Genomic DNA, 26,095 nt, shown 5'->3' with positions numbered 1-26,095 from the left:
GCCTCTACAGAATACAGATTCTGAATCCTTACAATAGATTGTTATAATCTTAACCTGGTGGTGTTTCCAATTTCAACTACTATACCAGATGTGGTTTCATTGCTTGTACCAATTCACATACATCCTGATACCCGAAATATAGCTAATGATATTATAAATGATTTATTCTCCAAACCTGTTAGCAATATATATATATATATATATATATATATATATATNAACTGATATGGACAAAAATAAAATTTCATTGTTCTAGTTTAAGGATATATATATATATATATATATATATATATATATATATATTTTTTTTTTTTTTCCAGTTCTATGGCAATTTATTTTACCAAGATCTTGATTGAATTTTTCTTCTACCTGATATCATATTGGTCCATTACACTGATGGCATTATGCTGATTAGACCCATAAAACAAGAAAAAACAATTACTCTAATTTGAATGTGAGAGAATGGAGAGTTATAAAAATCTCAGTCCTCTATCACTGAAATTTCTAGAGTCCAATGTTGTAGGACATGCTAATATGTCCCTTCTAAGGTAAAGAATAAATTTCTACATCTTAATCTTTCCACAGACAAAAATGTAGCACAATGTTTAGTACATCTTTGTGTTTTATAGTCAACTATTACTCATTTCTGTGCATTACTGTGTACTATTTACCAGGTGACCTGAAAAGATGTAGTTTTCAGTGGGGTTAAAAATAACAGTCTGAAATGGGTCCTGGCTGCTTTGAAAGCTATTCTGTCAGTTAAGCCTCAGGATTCAGCAGATGCAATGGTGCTTGAAATATCAGTGTCAGATAGAGATATTGTTCAGAGATCATAGTAGGTCTGTATAGGTAAATCATAGTGCATGATCTTTAGCTATTAGGGGGAAATCCTGCCATCCGTCACAAATAACTAATCTCTCCTTTGAAGGAACAACTGTTGCTATGCTATTGACACTCTGAATGATTAAACATGGGCCATCAATTTACCATGCAATCTGAGCTGCCCATTAATAGCTGACCCATGAAGCCATACAATTGGTGAGTCTTGTGACATCATATCATCAAACAGAAGTGGTATACTTCAGAGAAGGATCTAGCAGACTCCAAATGCACAAGTTATATTAAGGAGTGACCCAAATGCTCATGGTTCCCTTATTTTGAACACTACTATCTCAAAATAGGCACTTATATCCTAATAGGTAGTTTCCTGTGATCAGTTGATGGAATAGAGAAAAGTTGGGCCTTGTTTACAAAAATTCTGCTGGATATGCATGCATCACCAGAAAATAGTGTTGTAGCACTAGAAACCCTTTCTGATACATCTCTAAAGAAAGAACAGTGATGATGGGAAACCTTCCCAGTGCAGGAATTCAGGAAATATAGTTTTTTTTTTTGTTTTTTTTTCTTTTGTTTTCTTGGATAGAAACATGTCCACATCTGTGATTCTATATCAATTCATGACAATGATTTTGCTAGATGGACAGATAATTTAAGGAACATGATTAGAAAATTGGTGACAAGGAAGTCTGGAGAAGAGTTATATAGATAGTCATCTATAAATGGGTGGAAAAGGGAATATATTTGTGTCCCATATGAATATTTAAACAATGATTACCTCAGTGGAATATTTTAATAAGGTTATATATAATGACCTATTTTGTGCTTACCAATCAGCCTCTTTCACAGCCATTGATGGTGTCATCCAACAGGCTTATGAACAAAATAACCATGCTTATAATATTCGAAGTTCTATGAAGGACCAGCAACCTAGATATTCACTCACCAGGGTCAAACTGGCTACAGCCAATGCTGAGTGCCAAATTTAAAAGCATCAGGACCAAACCTGAGCCCACAATATGGCACCATTCACTGAAATGATAGACTTATTAACTGGTGGAAATTTGATTTCATTGGGCCACCTTAATCATGGAATGAGCAATGTTTTGTTCTTATTTAAATAGACACAATGGGTTCCTATTTTCCCACTGTGTATGAAATCTACTGCTAAAACTGTCATCTGTGCACTTATAGAATACTTTATCTACCTTCAAAGTCTTCCACAAGCATTACTTTCTGTAAAGATACTGACATCTCAACAAATGAAATATAGCAATGGGGAGGTCCAGGCTCATGGAATTAACTTATCTTACTATATGCCCCAGCACCCTGAAACAACTATCATGATAAAACAATGCAATGGCCATTTGAATACTACCTTATAGAATCAGCAAGGTAGAAATACCTTGCATAACCAGTGCAAAATTCTTTAATGTGCTGTTTGTGTTTAGAATCAGCATCCAATATATGGTAGTATTTTTCCCATAGCAAAGATTTATATGTCCGTCAATAAAAGTGTTAGCTTTATATTCCCATGACCTTATGTTCTTTTGGCTCAAAAGTCTTATTTCCAAAGGAAAAAAAAATTATTCCATCAGGAAACACAATAATGATTTAAAAAAAAAACTGGAATTCAATAATGTCAACCAGTTAATTGTGGCTCCTCAAACCACTGTCCTACTTATTCTAAGTAGGACAACAGGTAAATAAGAGTGTCATCATGCTGGTTGGGATGACCATTTCTATTTATAAGGTGAAATTGGACATCTTTATGATAATGAAGGTAAAAAATACAAGAAATCCCTTGATTCATCTTGTAGAATTGACATGTTGTATGTTTAAAGTTAATGGAAAATTATAGCAACACAATGTAAGCAAATCTAATAATGATTATAACATTTCTAGAATGAAGTTTTGGTCACCCCATCAGGCAAAGAGTCCTGATCAACCAAGGTGCTTGTTGAGGGAAAAAAGAATATGGAGGTGCTGGAGATCTAGCTCAGTTGGTAGAGTGCTTGTCCCACATGCACAAGGCCCTGGGTTTAACCCCCAGCACCACCCACCCATACAAAAAGATTATGGAATGAACAATATAAGACAGTAGACATAAATATGTGCTATGACTACATGAACAGTTACAGAAATGAGGGTTGTAATTGTCATGGATATTCATTCCTTATTTTGTTAAAAACATGTTTATATGTATACACACAAATAACTGATTAAACATTTTTTTCCATTATTCTTTTGTAGACTACATCTGATTTTTTGTTGGTTGTTTTTAGTTATACATGACAGTAGAATTCATTCTGATATAATTACACAAGCGTGGGATTTATATTATTCTAAGTAGGACAATATTCTTGTGGATGCACACAATGATGAGATTCACTGTGGTGTATTTATATATTGTACATAGAAAAATTATGTTTCATTAATTCCTCTATCTTCTTTACCTATACCCCTCCATTATTCTTTTATCATATAATGTAGGATATATATACCTTATAACATAATAATTAAGTCCTTATACATTTATATTATAGCAATTAAATTACACAATATCAAGAAAACAAGTATCAAACAAGGTATTTGCATGTTTTTCCGAAGTAAGTGTTAGTGAATTTGGGGAAACATCTAGAAAAAAAATTATCACGTTAGATAGAATTTTAACTTCAACATTTTTATTATTTCATCATTTGTTAAGAGTTTAAGGAGATCCATATAGCTTTGTAGATCGAAAAAATAGACTTATGATGATTGATTTAATATGTCATCTTGGCTGGGATATATTTAGAAAAACATATATAGATGTGCTATAAAAGTAGTTTAAGATCAGATTATCATTTAAATTAGTAGAATGAATAAAGAAAATAACCTTTCATTATGTTGGTATATCTCATCTAATCATTATCTGGCTTTATAAAAACAAAAACAAAAACAAAAAAAAAAACTTCCCTTAGGAAAGAGTTGATCCTGCCAGCAATCTCTTAGAACTTTAGCTGCAGCATCAACTCTTTCCTAGGTCTCCAGTTAAACTGGCCTATTCTGTAGATTTTGGAATTGCCAGTCTTCCCAATATGACAAAACACTTTTTTAAATCAAAGTTCTCTTTCCACACATATAAATATGTACACACACACACACAGACACAATCATAAGCATATCAAATTGATTCTTTTTTTCTGTGGAGCCCTTATGACTATAAAAATAAAATATCATGATTAGGCTACACTAATCACAGTTAATCCCTAGATTTGGAAAGAAGCCAATGTTTGTGAATCATATCATCATCTACCATTTGAGTATTTGGACATGTGTTAAGAAATTAAAATGTGTGGAATGTGTCCTGTGGCAACAGATAGTATCTGTTATAACTACAATTTGCATGCCTGCAAACTTGATTTTGAAAGTAATTATAAAGTACATATAGATATATTGTTGAGTTAGAAAATCTAAGCATCTGGATTTCCTTTCTTCTTTTCTCCTTCCTTGGTTTCTCTAAAATTTCTAACTAAATTTTAATCTACTTTTTAAGAGGATGAAAACAGTTTCACAATGAAGAAAGGAAGCCTCGGATCCTATGGGACTTTGAATGGTTAAATCATGAATAGAGCATTCGTAGCAATGATAACACATCTTTAGTGAGATCATGATATTGACAGGTATGGTGACATACAAATTAATAGGAAGAGAACACCATTCCTTCATTAAGGTTAAATGCTAGGGCCCAGAATTTTATATTAATATTTAATATGTCAAATTAGTATTTCTTTCAATGGAGCTTTTGAAGAATTGTTTTGCTGAGACATAGTTCACATACCATACAATTTACAGATTTACATTTTATACTTAAATGGTTTTTAGTATATTCAAAGATAAGTGGTGCAACCATCACCACAGTCAATTTTAGACCATTTTATCTTCCCCAAAAGAAACTAAACTATAAATGTGGATGTCACTGTTTCTCTATTCAGCTCCATCAGTTTTTATTTGATTTATTTTGAGGCTCTTTTATGATCATCATGTCTTCTTGACAGGTTGATCAATCTATAATTATGGAACATTCCCATTTATCATTAGTAATTTTCACTGAATTGAAGTTCTTCTGTTATCACTGTGGCAATATCACTGTGGTAATACCACTGCTGCACACTGATGGGATGCATAATATGCATTGGCTCCTGGAACTCTTCTAAAGACAGCCACAGAAAGATTAGGCTGCCTATTACAGGAGGCATGGATATTACTTTTCTTTTTATTACCAGAGATAATCTTGTGGCATACTAAGTTCCAGGTCTATCCAGTTTTTAATTCTGGATATGTGGGAAACAAAAAGGAAAAAACAGGGGGATTCATCATCATCATGTTCAACTTCTGATATACCTAGCCATTCCACTTTGTCTTTCAATTCTTCAGAATTCTTTGATTTAAAAAATATTTCCAGGGCATTGTGTTTCATTATGAAGTAAAACACAGATTAAACAAGGCTAGCTTATCTCAGAAATGGAAATTTACAACCATTTTAAAAATATACATTTTTCCTGAGTGTTTAGAAGGACTTTACCAGGTCTAATAGAGAGTGCCTAGTTTCTTCTCATAAGAAGCATATAGTATAGCACAGCAATTTTGTTCTTGCAAATTAATTGGAATTTCCTGTTATAACATGTTAGAGAACCCAGGAAATACACCAGCGATGGAATCAGGAATTGACAACTGAAAGAATTCAACAGCAACAAAATCACAAGTCTTTGCTTAGGCTGGCATGGCCTTTCAGAATTTTCCCAATTGAAGAAAATTGTGGGGAATTTGTACCCATGCAATGACTCATCATTAGAAGTGAAGTAACACCTGTTCAGAAATATAACATTGGAAGATGTAGGTCCTTTTGACAGAGGGTAATTTTTTGAGAGGCTCTCAGTTATGAACTACTCGCCTGGAAGCTGAGGAGATGACTTTCTAGATCCCAAAGAGAGATCTATCAAATACTTGTTAGCACCACTATACCTGGAGAACGTGAAGAAATTTCAGAGTCTCAAACTCCAAAGTAGAACATTCTGACACACTGAATTTATAGTAGTACACAAAACACTTGTAATTTTAAAAATCTCCAAAAAAATAAGGATTGTAAACTTCTTATCTATTTGGACATTGTAAATATGTTCCAAGAGACAGAAATATGTGAGAAAATTGCAAAGGAAGGGAAAGATTATAGAGAATTGTATTAAATTTATGGAAAAATTTTATAGAAGCTGAATCTTGTACTGAGTAATGAAGGAAATATAGAAATTTAATTAATGATAGTAAAATAATTTTCAGAGTGTATATTTTAGCAACATGAGTGAGAATACCACATGCAAAGAAAGTGCAGTAGGCCATTATAATGAAGTGATTTTAATTATATTATATATAGATAGATCTAAAATTAATTTCCTGATCTATTAATCCCTTGCTGTGTGATACTCTATGAGATACTTAACTTTTGATGTCTTATTTCTTTATACTAAAGTTCATTTATTTAATGATTACTTACTGAATGCCTACCATATTTGAATCACTTTTCTATGTACCAAAATACAGCAAATGGACAAGACAGATATGATCTTTATTAGCGTAGTTCTCATACAAACCTTCTAAAATTGTTGCCTTTTATGAACTGCTGTAAGTGCATATATTTAACTCACTGTCTATTATGTATGAGATCCATAAATATCACTTGATGTTTACATTATAGTTGTAGCAGCATGTCTGATGACAAAAATAAACCTGTAAATAGAAAGTGAAGATTAGGTGGAGAAAGGTAATGAATACCAAAGTTATGAACTTGGGCCAGGTGTGGCTGCACAAACATGTAATACCAGGGACTTGGGAGTCTGAGGCAGGAGGATCATGGGTTCAAAGCCAGCCTCAGCAAAAGCAAGGCACTAAGCAACTTAGGGAGACCCTGTCTCTATATAAAATAGAAAATAGGGCTTGGGATGTGGCTCAGTGGTCAGGTGCCCCTCAGTTCAATCCCAGTACCAAAAAAAATAAGAATTTGGAGAATATGGGTTTGAATTCATAAATTACACAAAAAGTTATACCTATTTTTCCATAAGTTATATTTTAAACCAAAAAATACAACTATATAAATTTTGGGGATTGAATGTGATGTATTGTCACATGTATACTATTGTGGAATGATCAAACCCAGATGATTAACATATTTATCACTCAAAACATTTATCACATTTTTGTTGTGAGAATATTTAGAAATATATTTGTGGGGAGTGGTGGTATATGCATATAATCCAGACTTGGTAGGCTGAAGCAGAGGGACGGCAAGTTTGAGGCCAACCTTAGCAACATAGCAAGAACCTGTCTCAAAATAATAAAAATAAAAATAAAAAGGAGGTAGTCCACTGGAAGGCTACCCCTGGATTCAACTTCTAGCATTTAAAAGAATCCTTTCTTTTGACTATTTTAAATATACAGTACATTATTATTAACAACAAGTTAAGAAGGCATGGAATATATCTCAATAGAATAAAGGTTATATAAGACAACCTACAACTTACATCATACTCAATGGTGAGCAATTGAAGACTTTTCCTCTAAGATCAGGAATAAAACAATAATATGCCTTATTTTTAAAGTTTTTTTTAACATAGAAAATACTTTTAACAACGGGTTTTGACACTTACTGTCATGAAAACAGTCAGATAAAGACTTTTCCAAAAATAGAGATGATTTATTGCATATTTATATAGCAAATGAATTCCAAAGTCTAGCATCATACTTGAAAAATAATTGAAGATAGATCACAAAATTAAAGCTAAAACCTCATAATACAAGGATAAAAGAAGACAAAATATCTTCATTAATTTGATGATAGCAAAGGTATTGTTATTTAATCAGTGCATTAAATATGTATTCATAAATATTACTATAAATTATAAATATTGATTAAAATAATAATAACAATAATAGAAGGGAGATCAGAATAATGGAGCCAGCTGATCAGGTGAAGGGAGGAGGAAAAAGAAAGGAAGGTACTATGGAATGAGTTTGATCAAAGTATGTTATCTGCATGTGTGAATAGGACATAATTAATCCCACTATTATGTATAATTACCATGCACCAATTAAATAAAACAAAAATATGCTTTGCCAAAATTTAAAACTTCATATTAGCAAAAAGCTATTAAGAAAATTCATAATAAAGCTATGCATAGGAGAAATTATTATGAAAGTATAAGCCTGATAATATACTGGGTTCATTCATATATTTTCAGATATGAATCTTTAAAATGACACACTAACTTGTTAAAATGGAAAAATATAGGAAGAGATACTTTACCCTTAACATATAACAGTCTCCATCATCAGAAAAACCTTTTAAAATTAAATATAAATTGTGATTCATCCAATAAATGGCTAAAATTATGAAGGCTAACAACACTAAATGCTGTTTGAGTATGAAGCAAATGAAATTTAGTTGTTAGCCACAGTATAAAATGTCATGCTATGATTGGCTATGTTCAATAGACTCTTTAAAAAAATATTACTTTTCCTAACAGTCAAAACTAGAAACAACAGAGGTATCCACTGAAACCAGAATAGAGACACATGATAACAATAAATTCTACTCCTGACCCCAAATCCCTGTCAACCACTGAACTTTTCACCATTGTCCTTGTATACTGCAGCCTGACAGTATTCACTTATATTATTCAGATTTTTTGTTAGCTCTTTGGAATTTGAGGATTCTATAAGATGTCCAAGATGCAAAATGTGTCTCCTTGGGATCAAACACCATTTTAACACTTACATTTTACATTTCTAATCTTTAGAAATTTTATATACTTTTTAAAGTCTTGTTGCACAAACTACAACTTCTAATAAAATGCTAAGCAGGAATGATGAGAAAGTATATCCTTGACTTTTTTTTTTTCGGATCTTAGTAGGAACGTGTATTTTATTACTTTTAAGTATGATGTTACTTGTGTTTTGTGTAACTCTTCTTTATCAAATAGTTCCTGCTACTACTAATTTACTAAGAGGTTTTGTTACATCTATTAATATAATCATATGATTTTATTCTTATTCTGTTAATAGGGTTATATTAAATTGACATCAAAATATTGAATTATATTTGCATACTCAGTATATTGAATTTAGCCGTAATGTATAATTGTTTTTACATATTAATTTTATTAGACAATAAAATTTTGAGTGTTGCACCTATGATCACAAAATATGTTGATCTCTGGTTTTACTCTTTGTAATTTCTTAATCTGATTATCATATTAGAACGAGACTTTCACCATTAAAGGAATTAGACATGTTTCTTTTATTTCTCTTTCCTAGAAGACATTGTAGAAAAGTAGTAATATTGCATTCTTAAATATTTGATGGAATTCTCTAATGCAGCCATCTGAGCATTTTGATTTCATTTTTAGAAGAGTATTAATTATTGATTCAGGTTTTTGAGAATGTGTAGTATCTGTTCTCCTTATTTGTTTTTAAATTCTTTGTTATTTATTATTTATTTTAGTTATATACAACATTAAGATTTATTTTGACATAGCTATAAAAGCATGCAATATAATTTGCTCTAATTCAACCTCCAGTACTTCCCCTTTCCCTCACATCCTCACTCCCCCTATACTTTATCTTTATTCTACTCATCTTTCTGCTATTTACTTTTAATTTTTTTGCTTATTTGGTTTTTAGTTAGCATATTGTGCATATACATGATGGTGATATTTACTGTAGTATATTTGTATATATACATAGGAAAGTTAGGTCACATTCATTCTGCTCTTCTTCCCCTCTCCCATCCCTTCTCCATCCCCCTCAGTCCACTTAACTTTTTTTAATTTTGAATGGAATCTGCCCCCCCACCCTGCTTTCCCCTTATTTTGGACTAGCTTCTGCATATTAGAGAAAACATTCAAACCTTTGGCTTTCTGAGTCTGTCTTATTTCACTTAGCGTGATAGTACTCAGTTTCATTTCTTTACCAGAAAGTTCCATAGTTTCATTCTTCTTTAAGGCTGAGTAATACTCCATTGTGTATATACCACATTTTCTTTATCCATTCATCTGTTGAAGTGTACCTGTTTTGGTTCCATAGCTTGGTTTATGTGCTACTATAAATATTGATGTCATTGTATCTTTTTTTTTTTTGTTTTGTTTTTTTTGTTTTTTAATGGTCAATTATTATTTTTTTTCCTTTNCATCCCTCCCACCCTCCCCTCCCACCTCCTCCCTCCCTCCCTCCTCTCTCTCTACCTCCTCCACTGTATAACCCTGAGGGTCTCCTTCCATTACCATGCAATTTCCCTTCTCTCTCCCTTTCCCTCCCACCTCTCATCCCTGTTAAATGTTAATCTTCTTCTCCTGCTCTTCGTCCCTACTCTGATCTTAGTTACTCTCATTGTATCTTTATAGTGTGCTGATTTTAAATCTTTTGGATATTTCACTTTGTAAAAGAGATGCAAAACTATTTATCTAATCTACTCATTGTATGAATTTTGATACTATGTATTTGTCATGGAATTGGTCTATGATATCTAAGATCAAATTATTCACATTTTCAAAGAATAAAATTTTACTATTGATGAACTTATTATTTTATGGTTTCAATTTTCATAATCTGTTTGGGGTATAATCATTTCTTTAATTTTTCTTGCATTTAGCTTGGATTTATTTTCCTCATCTACTTTTTCTACAGTAAATCACAGATTATTAATTTTATATTTTTCTTCCTCTGTAATATATGAATTTAATATTATCAATTTTCTCTTAGCATAGTTTGCATTGCATTTCTCACCTTTAATGTTATATATAGTTTTAATTTAGAATATAATATTGTTGAATTTTTCATGAGACTTCTTTGTTGCATTGTTAGAAGTTCATTGTTTAATTTACAAATAAGTGGGGTGAATTTCCAAGATTATTGATTTTTGGATTTATTGTGCTCTGAAACATACCTTACATGATTCCCATTACATTCTTTTTGTTGTTGTTGTTGTTGTTACCATTATTATTATTATACCAAGTGTTGAACCCAGAGACACTTAGCCACTAAGCCACATCCCCAGCCTTATTTATTTATGTTTAGTTTAATTTGAGACACTTTCTTACTAAGTTGCTGACACTGCATTTGAACTTGTGATCCTACTGCCTCATCCTCCCAAGCTACTGGGATTACAGGTGTACACCACAGCACTGGGCCACTTTAAATTTTTGAAGGTATGATTGAAGTTACAGAGTGTTGTCTTCTTATTGATATTCCATGTGTTTTGAAAATGAATATGTGTTCTGCTGATGGATGATATTGTATTAGTCAGAATTCTCTAGAGAACTGCTAACATCCTGCAAGTTAATATATGAATGAACAATAACAGATGGTGTATTCTTAAAATGTCAGTTTGATTGATGATGCTCTTTAGGTTGACTTATTGGTAATCCCATCAACTTTTTAATTTCCTGCTTATTTGATCTATCATTTATTCAAAAAAGATGTTGAAATTCCAAAGTATAATAGGGAGTTTATTTTTCATTTCAAGAGTATAACTTTTCCATTATTTATTTTGATAAACTGTTGTTAGTTAATTATACATTTAGAAATTTTTTTTGAAAATATGCCTATTCATCATGGTGGGGTTGCTATTTTATTACTGAATAACTTTCTTGCTCTGAAATTGACTTTGTGTGACACTAATATAGATAGTCATTCTTTCTTTTTTAATGTAATAGTTTTATTGAAGTATAGGAAAGAGCAAGGGCACAATAAGAATAGATGATCTTGATGTAGTTTTGATTTGCATTTCCCTGATTGCTAAAGATGTTGAACACTTTTTTCATTTATATGTTGGCCATTTGTACATCTTCTTTTGAGCAATGTCTGTTTAGAGTTTTTGCCCATTTAGTAATTTGGGGGGAGGAGTATGGCCCTTTTTGATCTTTTTTTAAATTTTTTTAAAAATTTTAATTTGTTATATGTGACAACAGAATGCATTCCAATTCATAATGCACATATGGAGCACAATTTTTCATATCTCTGGTTGTACACAAGGTAGAGTAATATACTTTGTGTCTTCTTATATGTACTAGGATAATGATGACAATCAAATTTCACAGTCTTTCCTATCCCTATAATCCTGCCTTCCCCTTGCTCACCTTTTACCCTTTGCCTTATCTAAAGTTCATTTAATCTGCCCATGGCCCGACTGTAGCATATTATGAATCAGCATCCTTAAAACAGAAAAATTATTCCACATTTTTTGGGTGGATTGTCTAATTTCATTTAGCATTATATTCTCCAGCTACATCCATTTACCTGCAAAAGCCATGATTTTATTCTCTTTTATTTCTGGGTAATATTCCATTATGTATATATGCCACATTTTTTTTAATCCATGCATATACTGAAGAGCATCTAGGTTGGTTCCACAGTTTAGCTATTGTGAATTGTGCTGCTTTAAACATTGATGTGGCTGTGTCCCTGTAGTATGCTGTTTTTAAGTCCTTTGGATATAGACTGAGGAGAGGGATAGCTGTGTCAAATGGTGGTTCCATTCCCAGATTTCCAAGGAATCTCCATACTGCTTTCCATATTGGCTGCACCAATTTGCAGTTCCACCAGCAATGTATGAGTGTGACTTTTCCCCCACATCCTCACCAACACTTATTGTTGTTTGTATTCCCAATAGCTGCCATTCTGACTGGAGTGAGATGAAATCTTAGAGTAGTTTTGACTTGCATTTCTCCATTTGCCAGAGATCTTCAACATTTTTTCCTATATTTGTTGATTGATTGTATATCTTCTGAGAAGTGTCTGTTGAATTTCCTTGGCCTATTTATTCATTGTTTTTTTTTTTTTTTGGTGTTAAGATTTTTGAGGTTTTTTTTATATGTATTCTAGAGATTAGTGCTCTGACATGCATGTGGTGAGAATTTGTTCCCAAACTTTAGGCTCTCTATTCACCTCACAGATTGTTTCTTTTGCTGAGAAGAAACTTTTTAGTTTGAATCCTTCCCATTTATTGATTTCTGATATTAATTCTTGTGCTATTGAAGTCTTTTCAAGGAAGTTGGGGCCTAAGCTGACATGATAGAGATTTGGGCCTACTTTTTCTTCTAATAGGTACAGTGTCTCTGGGTTAATTCCTAGGTCCTTGATCCACTTTGAGTTGAGTTTTATTCCTGGTGAGAGATATGGGTTTAATTTCACTTCGTTGCATATGGATTTCCAATTTTATCAGGACCATTTTTTGGCAAGTCTAGCTTTTCTCAAATGTAGGTTTTTGGCACCTTTGTCAAATATAAGATAAGTGTAATTATGTGGGTTGAACTCTGTGACCTTTATTCTGTACCATTGGTCTATTTTGTTGCCAAAACCATGCTGTTTTTGTTACTATTGCTCTGTAGTATAGTTTAACTTCTGGTATTGTGATGCCACCTGCTTCACTCTTCTATTTAAGGATTGCTTTAGATATTCTGGGTCTCTTATTTTTCCAGGTGAATTTCATGACTGATTTTTCTATTTCTATGAGGAATGCCATTGAAATTTTTATTGAAATTACTTTAAATCTGCATAGTGCTTTTGGTAGTATGGTCATTTTGACAATATTTATTCTGCATATCCAAGAACAAGGTAGATCTATCCATCTTCTAAGTTTCCTTTAATTTCTTTCTTTAATGTTCTGTAAATTTCATCATAGAGGTATTCCACCTCTTTTATTAAGTTGATTCCCAAGTATGTTGTTGTTGTTGCTATTATTACTATTATTATTATTTGGTTTGCTATTGTAAATGGGGTAGTGGTGAAAAGAGCATCCCTGTATTATTCCAGTTTTTAGAGGGAATGCTTTCAATTTTTCTCCATTTAGAATGATGTTGGCCTGGGGCTTAGCATACATAGCTTTTACGATGTTAAGGTGTTTCTGTTATTCCTAATTTTTCTAGAGTTTTGAAAATGAAAGGGTACAGGATTTTGTCCAATGCTTTTTCTGCATCTATTGAGATAATCTTACGGTTCTTATCTTTAAGTCTATTAATGTGATGAATTACATTTTTTGATTTCTGTATGTTGAGACAATTTTGCATCACTGGAAATAACCCTACTTGATTTTGGTGTCTTTTTGATATGTTTTTGTATTTGATTTGCCAGAATTTTATAGAGAATATTTGCATCTATGTTTATTAGAGATATTGGTGGGAAGTTTTCTTTTTTGATGTGTCTATGCCTGGTTTTGGAATCAGGGTGATTTTGATCTCATAGAATGAGTTAGGAAGTCTTCCCTTTTTTCTGTTTTGTGAAATAAATTGAAGAGTATTGATGTCAGTTCTTCTTAAAAGATCTTGTAGAAGTTGGCTGTGTATCCATCTGCTCCTGGGCTTTTCTCGGTTATTAGGCTTCTGATGGCATCTTCTATTTCATTGCTTGAAATTTGTCTGTTTAAATTTTGTATATCATCCTGATTCAATTTAGTAAAAAATCATATGACTCTAGAAATTTGTTGCAGCCTTCGGTATTTTCTATTTCATTGGATTACAAGTTTTCAACATAATTTCTAATTATCTTCTATATTTCTGGAGTGTGTGTTGTGATATTTTTTTTATTTTATCAAAGATGTTAGTAATTTGAGTTTTCTCTCTCCTTGTCTTCCTTAGAATGACTAATGGTTAGTCAATTTTATTTATTTTTTTCAACAAACCAATTTTTGTTTTGTCAATTTTTTCAATTGTTTTTTTTTTGTTGTTGTTGTTCTAATTTCATTGATTTTAGCTCTGATTTTACTTATTTCTGCTCTTTCTACTGCTTTTGGTGTAGATTTGTTCTTCATTTCCAAAGGCTTTGAGATGTAATGTTAAGTCATTTATTTGTTGATTTTTTTCTTCTTTTAAGAAATGAACTCCATGCAATGAAACTTCCTCTTATAACTGCTTTCATAGTGTCCCAGAGATTTCATTATGCTATATCTGTGTTCTCACTAACCTCTGATTTTTTTTAATCTCCTCTTTGATATCTTCTGCCACCCATTGCTCATTCAGTAGCATATTATTCAGTTTCCAGGTGTTGGAGTGGATTTTATTTCTTATTTTATCACTGATTTCTAATTTCATTCCATTATGTACTGATAGAATGAAGGGTAGTATCTCTACTTTGTTATATTTGCTAAGAGTTGCTTTGTGGCATAATATATGGTCTATTTGAGAGAAGGATTCATGTGCTTCTTTAAAGAAACTGTATTCACTCTTTGATGGATGGAATATACTATATATATATATATATATATCAGTTAAGTCTAAGTTATTTAATGTATGATTGAGTTCTATAGTTTCTTTGTTCAGCATTTGTTTGGAAGATTTATCCAGTGGTGAAAGAGGTGTGTCAAAGTCACCCAAAATTATTGGTTTTCATCTGTTGTATTCTTGAACTTGAGATGAGTTTTTTGATAAATGTAGATGCTCATTTGTTTGGGGAATATATATACTTGAAATTGTAAAGTCTTGTTGGAGTAGGGTTCCCTTGATTAATTTTAGCTTGAAGTCTACTTTATTTGATATGAGATGGAAACCCCTGCTTGCTTCTGCAATACATGTGAGGGTATAATTTTCCCAAACTTTCACCTTCAGTCTGTGAATGTCTTTTTCTATGAGATGAGTCTCTTGAATGCAGCATATTGTTTAGTCTTCTTTTGTGTTGTTCCACTCTGCTAGTCTCTGTCTTCTGATTGGTAAGTTTAAGGCATTAACATTCAGGGTTGTTATTGAGACATGATTTGTATTCCCAGCCATTTTTGCTTATTTTCAGTATTTGACTTGACTTGGTTTCTCCTCTTATTAGTTTTTCCTTTAGTGTGATACCACCCTCTGCTTATTTTCATCATTGTTTTTCATTTCTTCTTCATGGAATATTTTGCCAAGGATGTTTTGTAGTGCAGGCTTTCTAGTTGTAAATTCTTTTAACTTTTGTTTCTCATACAAGGTTTTTATTTTATCATCAAATCTAAAGTTTAATTTTACTGGACATAAGATTCTTTGTTGGCACCCATTTTCTTTCAGAGCTTGGTATATGTTGTTCCATGATCTCCTGGCATTGAGGGTCTGGGTTGAAAAATCTGCTGAGATACAAATTGGTCTCCCCCTATATGTGATTTGATTCCTGTCTCTTGTGGATTTTAAGATTCTATATTTATTCTGTATGCTAGGCATTTTCATTGTAATATGCCTTTGTGTAGATCTGTTGTAATTTTGTACACTTGGTGTCCTGTAAGCCACTTGTGTTTGGTTTTACAATTTATTCTTCATACTTGGGAAATTTTCTGCTATTGTCTCATTGAAGAGATTGTGCATTCCTTTGTTTTGAAACTCTGTGTCTTCCTCTATCCCAATAACTCATAGGTTTGGTCTTTTGATGCTGTCCCATAATTCTTGGATGTTCTGTTCATGGTTTCTTATTATCTTCACTGTGTGGTGAACTTGATTTTCCAGTTTGTATACTTTGCCTTCATTATCTGATGTTCTTTCTTCCAAGTGATCTAGTCTCTTGGTTATGCTTTCTATTGAGTTTTTAAATTTGGTTTATTGTTTCCTTCATTTCAAGAATTCCTGACTTTTTTTCCAGAGTCTCTATCTCTTTCTTGAAGTAATCTTTAGATACCTGTATTTGTTCTCTTATCTCTTTGTTGGAATGATAAATTTTTGCATGTATTTGCTCATTTACATCATTCTTTAATTCAGAGATCATTTTAATTATGAGCCTTCTTCTGAACTTCTTCTCTGACATTTTTTTTCAAGTTTGCTGATCATGGGTTCTTTTATCTTAGTAACCTGGTTTGTTTGGGGCACTTTCCTTTCTTGTTTTTTTCATGTTGTCTATGTATCTTCCTTTCTTTCATGTAATCTGTAATATCATAGATATTACAGATCCTACTCTATATTTTTTAGTGCTGATACTGATTATCTGTACCACACCTTGATCTTGGGCTTCCAGACCCTGGTGGTGTCCCTCAACATATGCTATTACAACTAACGTTGGTGGTGGCAATAGCCAAGTTAACAAGAGATAATAGTGGAGGTGCCCCAAGATGGATGCAAGGTCTTAAAGAGATGGAGCTGAAAGGGTGGGACTTACATTATCTTTGGGATGCCTTCTCTGACATGTAGCTGCTTCTAGGCCCTATCTGTTTTCAAAAGGTAAGGGCTACTGCATGGAGAAGGCTATAGTGATGTCTGCCATGTTCCAAGATGGAAGTGGGCTAGGCTTGGGCTCTCAGGTGGGAGGGGTTGTGGCAGACTGTACACACCCTGGGTCTGGGTCCCATGTATATCGGTGTAAGCAGATCTGGGCCGGGCCTGGGCTTTGGTGGTCTGCCAGGGGTAGGATGGTCCCAGACCTTTTGTGCACCTGGGTCTGCAAAAGGCAGTGTGTGTGAATTTGGGCTGGGCCTTAGATCCTGTGGTGTCTGCTGGTTGGAAAAAGCAGTCCTGTGCCAGAGCTTGAGCTCTGGAGGATGTCTTTCATTGGCGGGATGGACTAATTCTTCCTCCCAATGATATTGTTGTTAGCCTTTTTATGTATTCATATACTATAATAATTAAAGAGAATTTTTATCATAATTACCTTAAGAAATGGTTATTTTTAGAGCAACTGAGAATAAGCAAATTGAAAGTTTATTTGTCATGTATTGATAGCCTTTCCTGAAGTTCTTTCTTTTTTTATTTAGATCTGATTCTCTTACTAATATGATTTTCTTTCTGATTAAATGACTTCTTTTAAACCTTCTTGTAAGAAAAAATGTTGATAATGAATACTTAAGACTGTTTGTGTGAGACTTTCTATTCCTCCTTCACTTTGAAATATTAATTTCATTAAATGTAGCTTTACATTGGTAGAATTTTTATTTCATAACTTTTAATGTTTTATTCCCTTTTCTTCTTGCTTGTATACTTTCTGATAAGAAATCATTGTAGTTCTTATATTTTATTTCTTTATGCTAAAGTTCTTATTGTTCTATGGTTGTTCTATGGTTTCTTTAAGATATTTGTTCGTCTACTGATGTTGTATAACAAAGGTTCTTCTAGTAATTTCTCTCTCTCTCCCCACCCCTCTACACACACACACACACACACACACACACACTCACTGTTGTTAGTCCTGCTGATGTGTTCTGATGATGGATAATATGATATTAGATGATGATATTAGTCAGGATTCTCTAAAGAAATGCTACCATCCAACAACTTAATATATGAAATGAACAATAACACAGTTATATTCTTAAAATGCCAATTTGATTAATGATGTTCTTTTATTTCATAACTTTCATTGTTTTATTCCATTTTCTTCTTGCTTGTATACTTTCTGATAATTACACACACACACACACGGAGAAAAAATCTATTATCTAATTTTAAAATATAAATTAAGTATAAGTCACTGATTTGTCATTAAATTATAATCTAGAATATGTAGGTTCTCAAAATATGAGTTTTAAAAAGATGCTTACATATTAGAGTTAAAACATACTTGAGAAGAAAACATGTGTTATGTTATTAGAATTGGTTTAATTATGAATTTGCTATTATCTAAGTTTATAACCAAGGCTTTTCATTCAAAAATTAGATTAAAATAACATTAAAATCTTGATATAGCATTAAGTGTTTTTTTATTTGAGAAAATATGTCATATGTCATCTTTTAACCAATCTGTGACTTATACAATGCAAAGATACATATCTCATAAGAACTTGTATAAACTACAAAAATATAATCAGGATTTTGTAATGATGTTTAAATCCAAATCCTTGCCCTTTTGCCAAAGGTGATTACTGATTATTGATAGCAATAAAGAAACAACAAAGTGAAGATGCTATTACTCATCACACATAACTGAAAATAGTAAATTTTTTTCATAAATAACTTTTATATCACTATATCCACAAAATATTGTGACATTGGTTTCTTTAAAATAATTTTCTTCATTGTTTTGATCCAAAGTGTTAAAAAAATTATTCCTCTTAATTAAATATTTTCTATACAATTATATTCTCCTAATCAGAACTGTAAGGTAGTGCCTATGCAGTGTCATCAGCCCTCATAATAGCCTTTTTCTTTCTCTAGATTTAATTATTTCATATACTTAAGCACAGTGATATATATACACATACCAAAATATATTTTTAAAATGTGCAAAATATATTGAGTAAAAGCAACATAGAAAAAGAAAATAACCAAAGCAATTTTATTGTCTTGATTTTGTAAAACCTCCTAAAGGCATAATAGGTCTCCTTTAAATGTTTTTATTTTGTTTTTATTTTCTTCACTTTCCTTTATTAGTGCATCAAGTTCACCTTCATTTTCAATTTTAAAAGAATATAGTTCTTTTTAATATTTTTCTATTGTTATATCCAGGGAGCATTTTACTTTTTCAATAATGTTTCTTATTTCCAATGCTGTACATTTTAAAGAATTTGAGAAGTCACTCTGTTATTTTTGTACAAATGTTCTCAAGTGGGAAAGGTTTTCCTTGGTGGTTTGTATACTGAAGTGAGAGTCTTAGGCAACAACTCTACATTTTTCCAGTTGAACATTCAGAGAAGCATGATCTCCAAAATCCTCTTTACCACATATATTTGTAACCTGCATACATCTACTATCAATTGCATTGATAATTGATGAATAAAGTGATTCCACAAACACCTCTGGAATTAGTGGATTACTTATAATATTAAGGGAGAATAAATTTTCTTCATTCACAAACTCATTCACAGCAGACATAGAATCTGATTCAGGGCTTTTTGCTAAAGAATCCTAAAGAAACTTGTTGAGGGGCTGGAGATGTGGCTCAAGCGGTAGCATGCTCGCCTGGCATGCGTGCGGCCCGGGGTTCAATCCTCAGCACCACATACAAACAAAGATGTTGTGTCCGCCAAATACTAAAAAATAAATATTAAAAAAAATTCTCTCTCTCTCTCTCTCTTAAAAAAAAGAAACTTGTTGAATAGTTTGTTCTATATTTGGATGGGGGGATAGTTTCAAAATCATGTCTATGTGCATCAGTGCTTTCTCAAGATGATTCTTCCAAGGCACATATGGCACAACATAAGGGGTTCTGAACACTGAGTAGAGGAGTAGTTTTCAGTGAGGTTTAGTTACAATTCCTGTTGCACTTTCTATTCATGGGGAAGAAGTGGACTATGGGCATGCCTGACTCACCAATGCCTTTTGTTCATTCAATAGAACTGTAATGGTCTGGGACATTTCATTCAAACGTTGTGCTGCCTTTACCAAATTATTTAGGACAAGTACATAGTGGTACAGAGATTCAATGTCAAAAAGTAAAGGGACCCTGAGGAATGTTTGAACTCCTGAGAGACAAAATGAGTGTAGAAACTGTAAATCTTTTAATGAAATATCTGGAAGTTCATAGTCAAACTTTTCAGGCTTCTGAGTACAAAAGAAAAGGGACCAGGAGTCCAGGCTCCAAAACAGATGGTTCTTAAAAAAGACTTCCTAAGTAATTTCCCGAAGGATTCACTTTTAGATTTTTCTCCTTCATACAATCATTTCCCATCTTTGAATAAGGCACCAGTCCACTCCCTGTAGTGTTTAAAGATCATTTTTCTCCTTACAACCTCAACAACAGCTAAGCAGTACATCTGAGGAAATGTACTAAGGCCTTTAACATTTCTGACTCTTAACATCTCTATTACAAGGCAGAGCAAAGCTTGTAATTTCTCTTCATCTTGCAAGCAGCATCACAAAGCGACACAACTTTAGTCTAACATGTAGATTATTTGCAATTTTTTGTTTGCAGTGGTACACTTCTGCTTAATAACCTACAGTTTTCTATGATTTTGCAACATAATCTTCAAATGTTTTGCATGATTCAGGCACAAATAAGGTAATAAAATGCATCTTTCAAGTTTTCGGCTCTCATCTGATTAGTGAAAATCCCTGAGTGAGGTCTTTTTGTTCATTCACCATCTAGGAATCATCTGTTCCAGAGCATACAAATGATCTTTAAGCTCTTAAATGGCTTTCATATTCTGATTATCATGTTTGGCAATAGTTTGATGGCATTATACTATAAATGTTCAAGTAATCTTTTATAAGTCCTGCTCACAGAATCAAAGCACTTCCTGACCAAGAATTCTACATTGTTAGGTCTGTCTTAAATATTTATCCAGTCTAACAAAGAAAATGTTAAGGAAAAAAAGGCACTTCACCATCTTTAGCATCTACTGAAATTTTGTCTTACTGGACAGTACTTTGACAAAATTCCGTAATTTCTTTGCCAGTTTCATCATTTGTGGTTCATCTGGAGCTACATGTTCCACTGACTCATGAAATGAAGTTAACAAAGATGTGTTAGTTGTGCTAGGCATATCAGGAGAAAGTTCCAGTTCAGTGGATCTTTTTCTGAGTCTTCATTTTCATTTAAAGAATCTGGTCTTCCCAAACATTCTATGTCTGCTTTGAAATTCCAACAGTGGAATCTTGGCCAAGCCATTACTGAAACCACAGTTGCTAAATGAGTAAGTTTTACCTTGATGACTTTTATGGATTACAGTTTCTTTGAATAAATACTTTCAAACTTGAAAAATAGCTTTTTGTATGAATTTGAACAGTCTTCCCTATTGGTCATGATTGCAGCCCAGCCTTGGTGCTGAAGACTTTCAACATGGTTAAGACTCTCACACAAAAAGAAAGTTTATTGGCAAATTCATATATTCCCACTGCAAGTTGTGCCCTTGAAGCAACAGTGTGAAAAACTGCAGGTATCATAAGAGACTCTTCAACTTTTATTTCCATGTCATTTTTGTTGTTATTGTTGAAAAGGTTGTTTTAGGAATAGCAGGTGCATGATAACATAAAACTAGTTCTTTGTTAAAAAGAAAAAAAAGGATTTTTGTCTGTCTCCAGTGGTGTAGGTACACACTCTTCAAACTGAAGCCATGTATTCTCTTCCATTGATTACAAGTACTGACACTTAACAGCAATCTTTATTTGCTTTGAATATCATGTTTAAGGTCTGCCACAGTTTGTACTGCATGTTTAGTGTCAAATGTTAGAGTAGTTCCAGTATTAACTATAAACACATATAACTTCATCATGATTTGACTCCGTGAGCTTGCACCTCACCCTCTGATATGATTCTAACAGTCACTGTGAAAAGCACTACCTCTCTCCCTAAACAGATTAAAAGCGGCTTATGTTTGCCTTGCTTGATATTGGCAACTGAACAACATTAATGGTTAAACTCAAAGAACCAGCAGCACCTTCTGCTCCTTCTGTGGCATCAGCACAGCAAGCAGCCCCAGGCACTATCTTGGTGGCAGCTACTAACAGCCTATTCCACACTGCCAACTGACACAACTGCTGATGTCCTGTCAACCCCCTACTGTGGCCCTGAACTACCAGCAAAAGAAGGGGTCAGGACAGAAAAGGATATGGTCAGCTCCCTAAGCTCTGGCTAGAGGGCCTGGAGTGAGGCAGGCACAAGTCAGAGGGCAGCAGCCTAGGGGCCTGGTAGACTGAGGGAATCGGAAGGAGTTCTGAGGGTTTGGTAGGACAGCAGAAACAGCCAAAGCTGCGCTTGTTATTATCTACTCTTCCAACCTCTTACAAACTTTTCTTAAAGAAATGCATAATTTTCAATCAGTTGTTTGTCTCTTTGGGATGTATGTAAACTCTTTAAACTTCAATTGAGCCCCTTGATTGATTTGAATAGATGTAATGTCTTTCTTGGTAACATTGGAGACATCTCTTTAAAATGTGAATTTCAAGGAGGATGGCCCCCTCATTTTCCTGTGTTATGGGAATATAATCTAGATGTTTACTCCAAATTATAACTTAAAAGAAGTTTTATATTTTTTGCATAAAGACAACATATAACATATATGTAACATATGTGTATTGCATTGTATCAACCCGATTATGTTTAATTGTGAAATTTCCCTCTTATCCTCCCTTTAAGGAATTATTGACTGTGCACCATGTTTTGGCTTTATGCTTTTCCAGTAATACAACTGTTTTATTATTTCTACTTTTATGGAGAGTATTTATGGGTTGGCAGTATATTTAAAAAAAAATAAATTCCACTGAGCATAGAGACACATGTCTCTATTACTAGGTACTCAGGAAGCTGAGGCAAGATGACCTCAAGCTCTATGGCCAGCCTGGGCAACTAAGGGGGACTATGTCTGAAAATAAAATAAAAAGGGTTGGAGTGTATCTCAGTGGTAAAATATTTGCCTAGTATGTGCAAAGATTGTTTCAATCCCTCAAACTAAAAAAAAAAAATCTTTAATATAGGAAAACAATCTCTCCAAAATTTGAACAACATTAATGGTTAAACTCAAAGAACCAGCAGCACCTTCTGGTTAGATGATGGGATAGACTGGAGAGACATAGCCAACATCTGTATAATTAGAGAAATCCTATTGAAACCAAAATCTGGTAGGACCATTTACATAATAATTTTTTTAAAGAGAGAAAGAGAGAGAGAGAGAGTTTTAATATTTATTTTTTAGTCTTCAATGGAGACAACATCTTTATTTTTATGTGGTACTGAGGATCGAATCCAGTGCTATGCACATGCCAGGCGAGCGCACTACCGCTTGAGCCACATCCTCAGCCCCGTAATAATTTTGTTAAGTTTCTGAAAGCTAAGTGTACTCTACTGTAAGCATGAGATAATCTTGTAGCATATGGTTTGTGAGGTTCCTACACTTTTTTGGCTATAGTAGCAAGAACCTCAATATGTTCTAACAATGGAAAATGAAAAAAAGGTATCGTCATCACTCTTTAACTGTGGTATAAAGAATGTAGTTATGAAATATATCATATGCTTCTCAATATCACAGGTCTACTCTCCTTCTCTTGAAGGAAGGGGTTTTCCCCTAAAAAAAAGAAGAAAAAAGAAATAAAAATCTAAAGAAATAAAAGACACTAATTGGTGAAAATCACAGCAAAAAAAGAAAAGATATAGAAAGCATGAGAATGACAGCAAAAGTGGCACAAAAGCAAACTTTTGTTTCTTGAAAAATCAATAAGATTGATGAATCTGAAATCCTTTTATATAAAAGGGAGAGAGGGCAAAATCATTCTATATCCAGAATGAAACAAGGAACAATATCACTAAATACACAGATTTTGAAAAATTAGAAGCTTTGTGTGATCATAAACTGAATGCCTTCAAATTTGATAACTTCGATGAAAACGAAAAAATTTCTTCTAAGACACAAATTATCAACTGTCATGCAAGTAGATGACCTGACTAGACTATGTATTCTAACATTGTATCATTTTTTTAAAAAATGCATAAATAATTAATAATCTTCCATATTTAAAAACAAGATCTATATGGTTACACTAGTGAGTCCTGGCAAACTTTTAAGGAAGAAATAATACCAACCACATTAATCTCTTCCAGAAAATCAAAATAGATGAAAGACTTTCTAACTCAACAAGGCTAGCATTACCAAAATACTAAAGCCAGATAAAGATTTCACAAGAATTGGAAATTACAGAATAAACTGTTTCATGACCACAAATTTTGCCATTTATTTCACTATTGTTTTCTACAGGGATTACACATTATTTTGTTCCTCAATACTCCTGTCTTCTTTGGGGATTAGTTGAATTTTGTTGTAAAATGTTTTGATATGCTTCTCATTTTCTTTCATATATCTTGTCTACATGTTTTATTTTTGTTACCAGGGGATCACTTTTAATATCTTAAAGTTTTAAAACCTAACTTGAATTTGTGCTAAATTCAACAGTGTATAAAAACTATGCTTCTATACACTTCTATTCTTCTTTTTACTTTTAGTGGTGGCAAGGAATGATTTCACTTCCTTTGGATATATACCTAGTAGAAGAATTGCTGGGCCACATTGTAGTTCATTTTTTTGTTGTCGTTGTTGTTTTTTAAGGAAATTAGAAAAAAATATTTTTACTAATGACTCAACTAATTGACATCCATCCCAACACTGTAATAACAATCATATAATTTATATAGAACCAAAAAAGACCCAGAATAGCGAAAATAATACTGAGCAAAACCAACAAATCTGGAGTCATCATCATACCTAATTTCAGATATACCACATACCATAGAGCTATAGTATCAACAGTAGCAGGCAAAAATATTCAAGAGAATATCTTTCATAGTAAAAAGTCACTTCTCTCTTACTCGGGTGAACATTCCATCTTTGTATTTCAAGAATTTGAACAAAATATGTCTGTTGTGAATCTGAGTTTTTCAAATTTGGACATAACTTAGATTCGCAAATTCATAGAAATTTCCCTCTCATAAAACTTGGGAAAATGCCAGTCATTATTTCCTCAAATGTTTTTGTTCCTTTGTTTCTCTCAATATCTTTCTGGCAGTCTCATATATGTAAGACTGCTTGATGGTGCCTACATATCCTTTAGGTTCTGTTAATATATTTTCATTTTATTGTACTTTCATTGTACTTTCTCTCTGTGCTCTATTTTCCTCAGATACGATGATTTTAATTGTTTGATTTTCATATTCACTGATTCATCTTATTGTTTATGTCTGCTTTTCAACCCTTGTATGTTATTTTTTTCATTCTAGTTAGTATATTTTTCAGCTTGGGAATTTCTTTTTAGTTCCTTTTCCATAATTTCTCTTTATTGATATTCTCATTTTGTTTCTATAGAATATTCTTATATTTTTGCATCTTTTTAAATAATATTTTATTGTTTTTAATTGAAAAATAATGATATTATATACTTATGTGGTACAGTGTGATGGGTTAATACATGCATATTGCATAATAATTAAGTCACATTATTAGTGTATCTTTCATCTTCTATACATTTTTTGGAAAAACCTTCAAAATTCTGTTATCTATTTGGAAACATTCAATACAACATTATTAAGAATAATCTCTCTATTGTGAAATACTCTTCATAACTAACAACGTTTTGTACCTATTAACCAATCTCTCCTTGTGGGTTCCTTCACATTTCCCTCCACAGTCTCTGGCGAATGCTCTTCTACTTACAACTTTTATGAGAACAACTTATTCAGATATCTTATATGAATAAGATAATGTATTTCATATGATGTTTATCTTTCTATTCCTGACTTATTTATTTTCTTCTTCAGGTTCATCTATATTGCCATAAGTGACAGTGTTTCACCTTTTGAGTGTTAAATAGTATCCCATAGTGTACACCATACCTTGACTATTATGAAAAGTGATGGAAGAAGCACAGAGGCT

General features: G+C 32.7%; 1 pseudogene; it reads right to left on the bottom strand.

Annotated features, from left to right (window-relative positions):
- LOC107152472 overlaps positions 1–21,976 on the bottom strand; it is a 98,563-nt pseudogene extending 76,587 nt beyond the window's left edge.
- Positions 21,977–26,095: the final 4,119 nt, after the last annotated feature.

Source organism: Marmota marmota, unplaced genomic scaffold (assembly GCF_001458135.2).
Source record: "Marmota marmota marmota unplaced genomic scaffold, marMar, whole genome shotgun sequence".
NCBI classification, from domain to species: domain Eukaryota; kingdom Metazoa; phylum Chordata; class Mammalia; order Rodentia; family Sciuridae; genus Marmota; species Marmota marmota.
The sequence above is the reverse complement of the archived record's forward strand: the minus strand, read 5'-3'. Positions and strand labels throughout refer to the sequence as shown.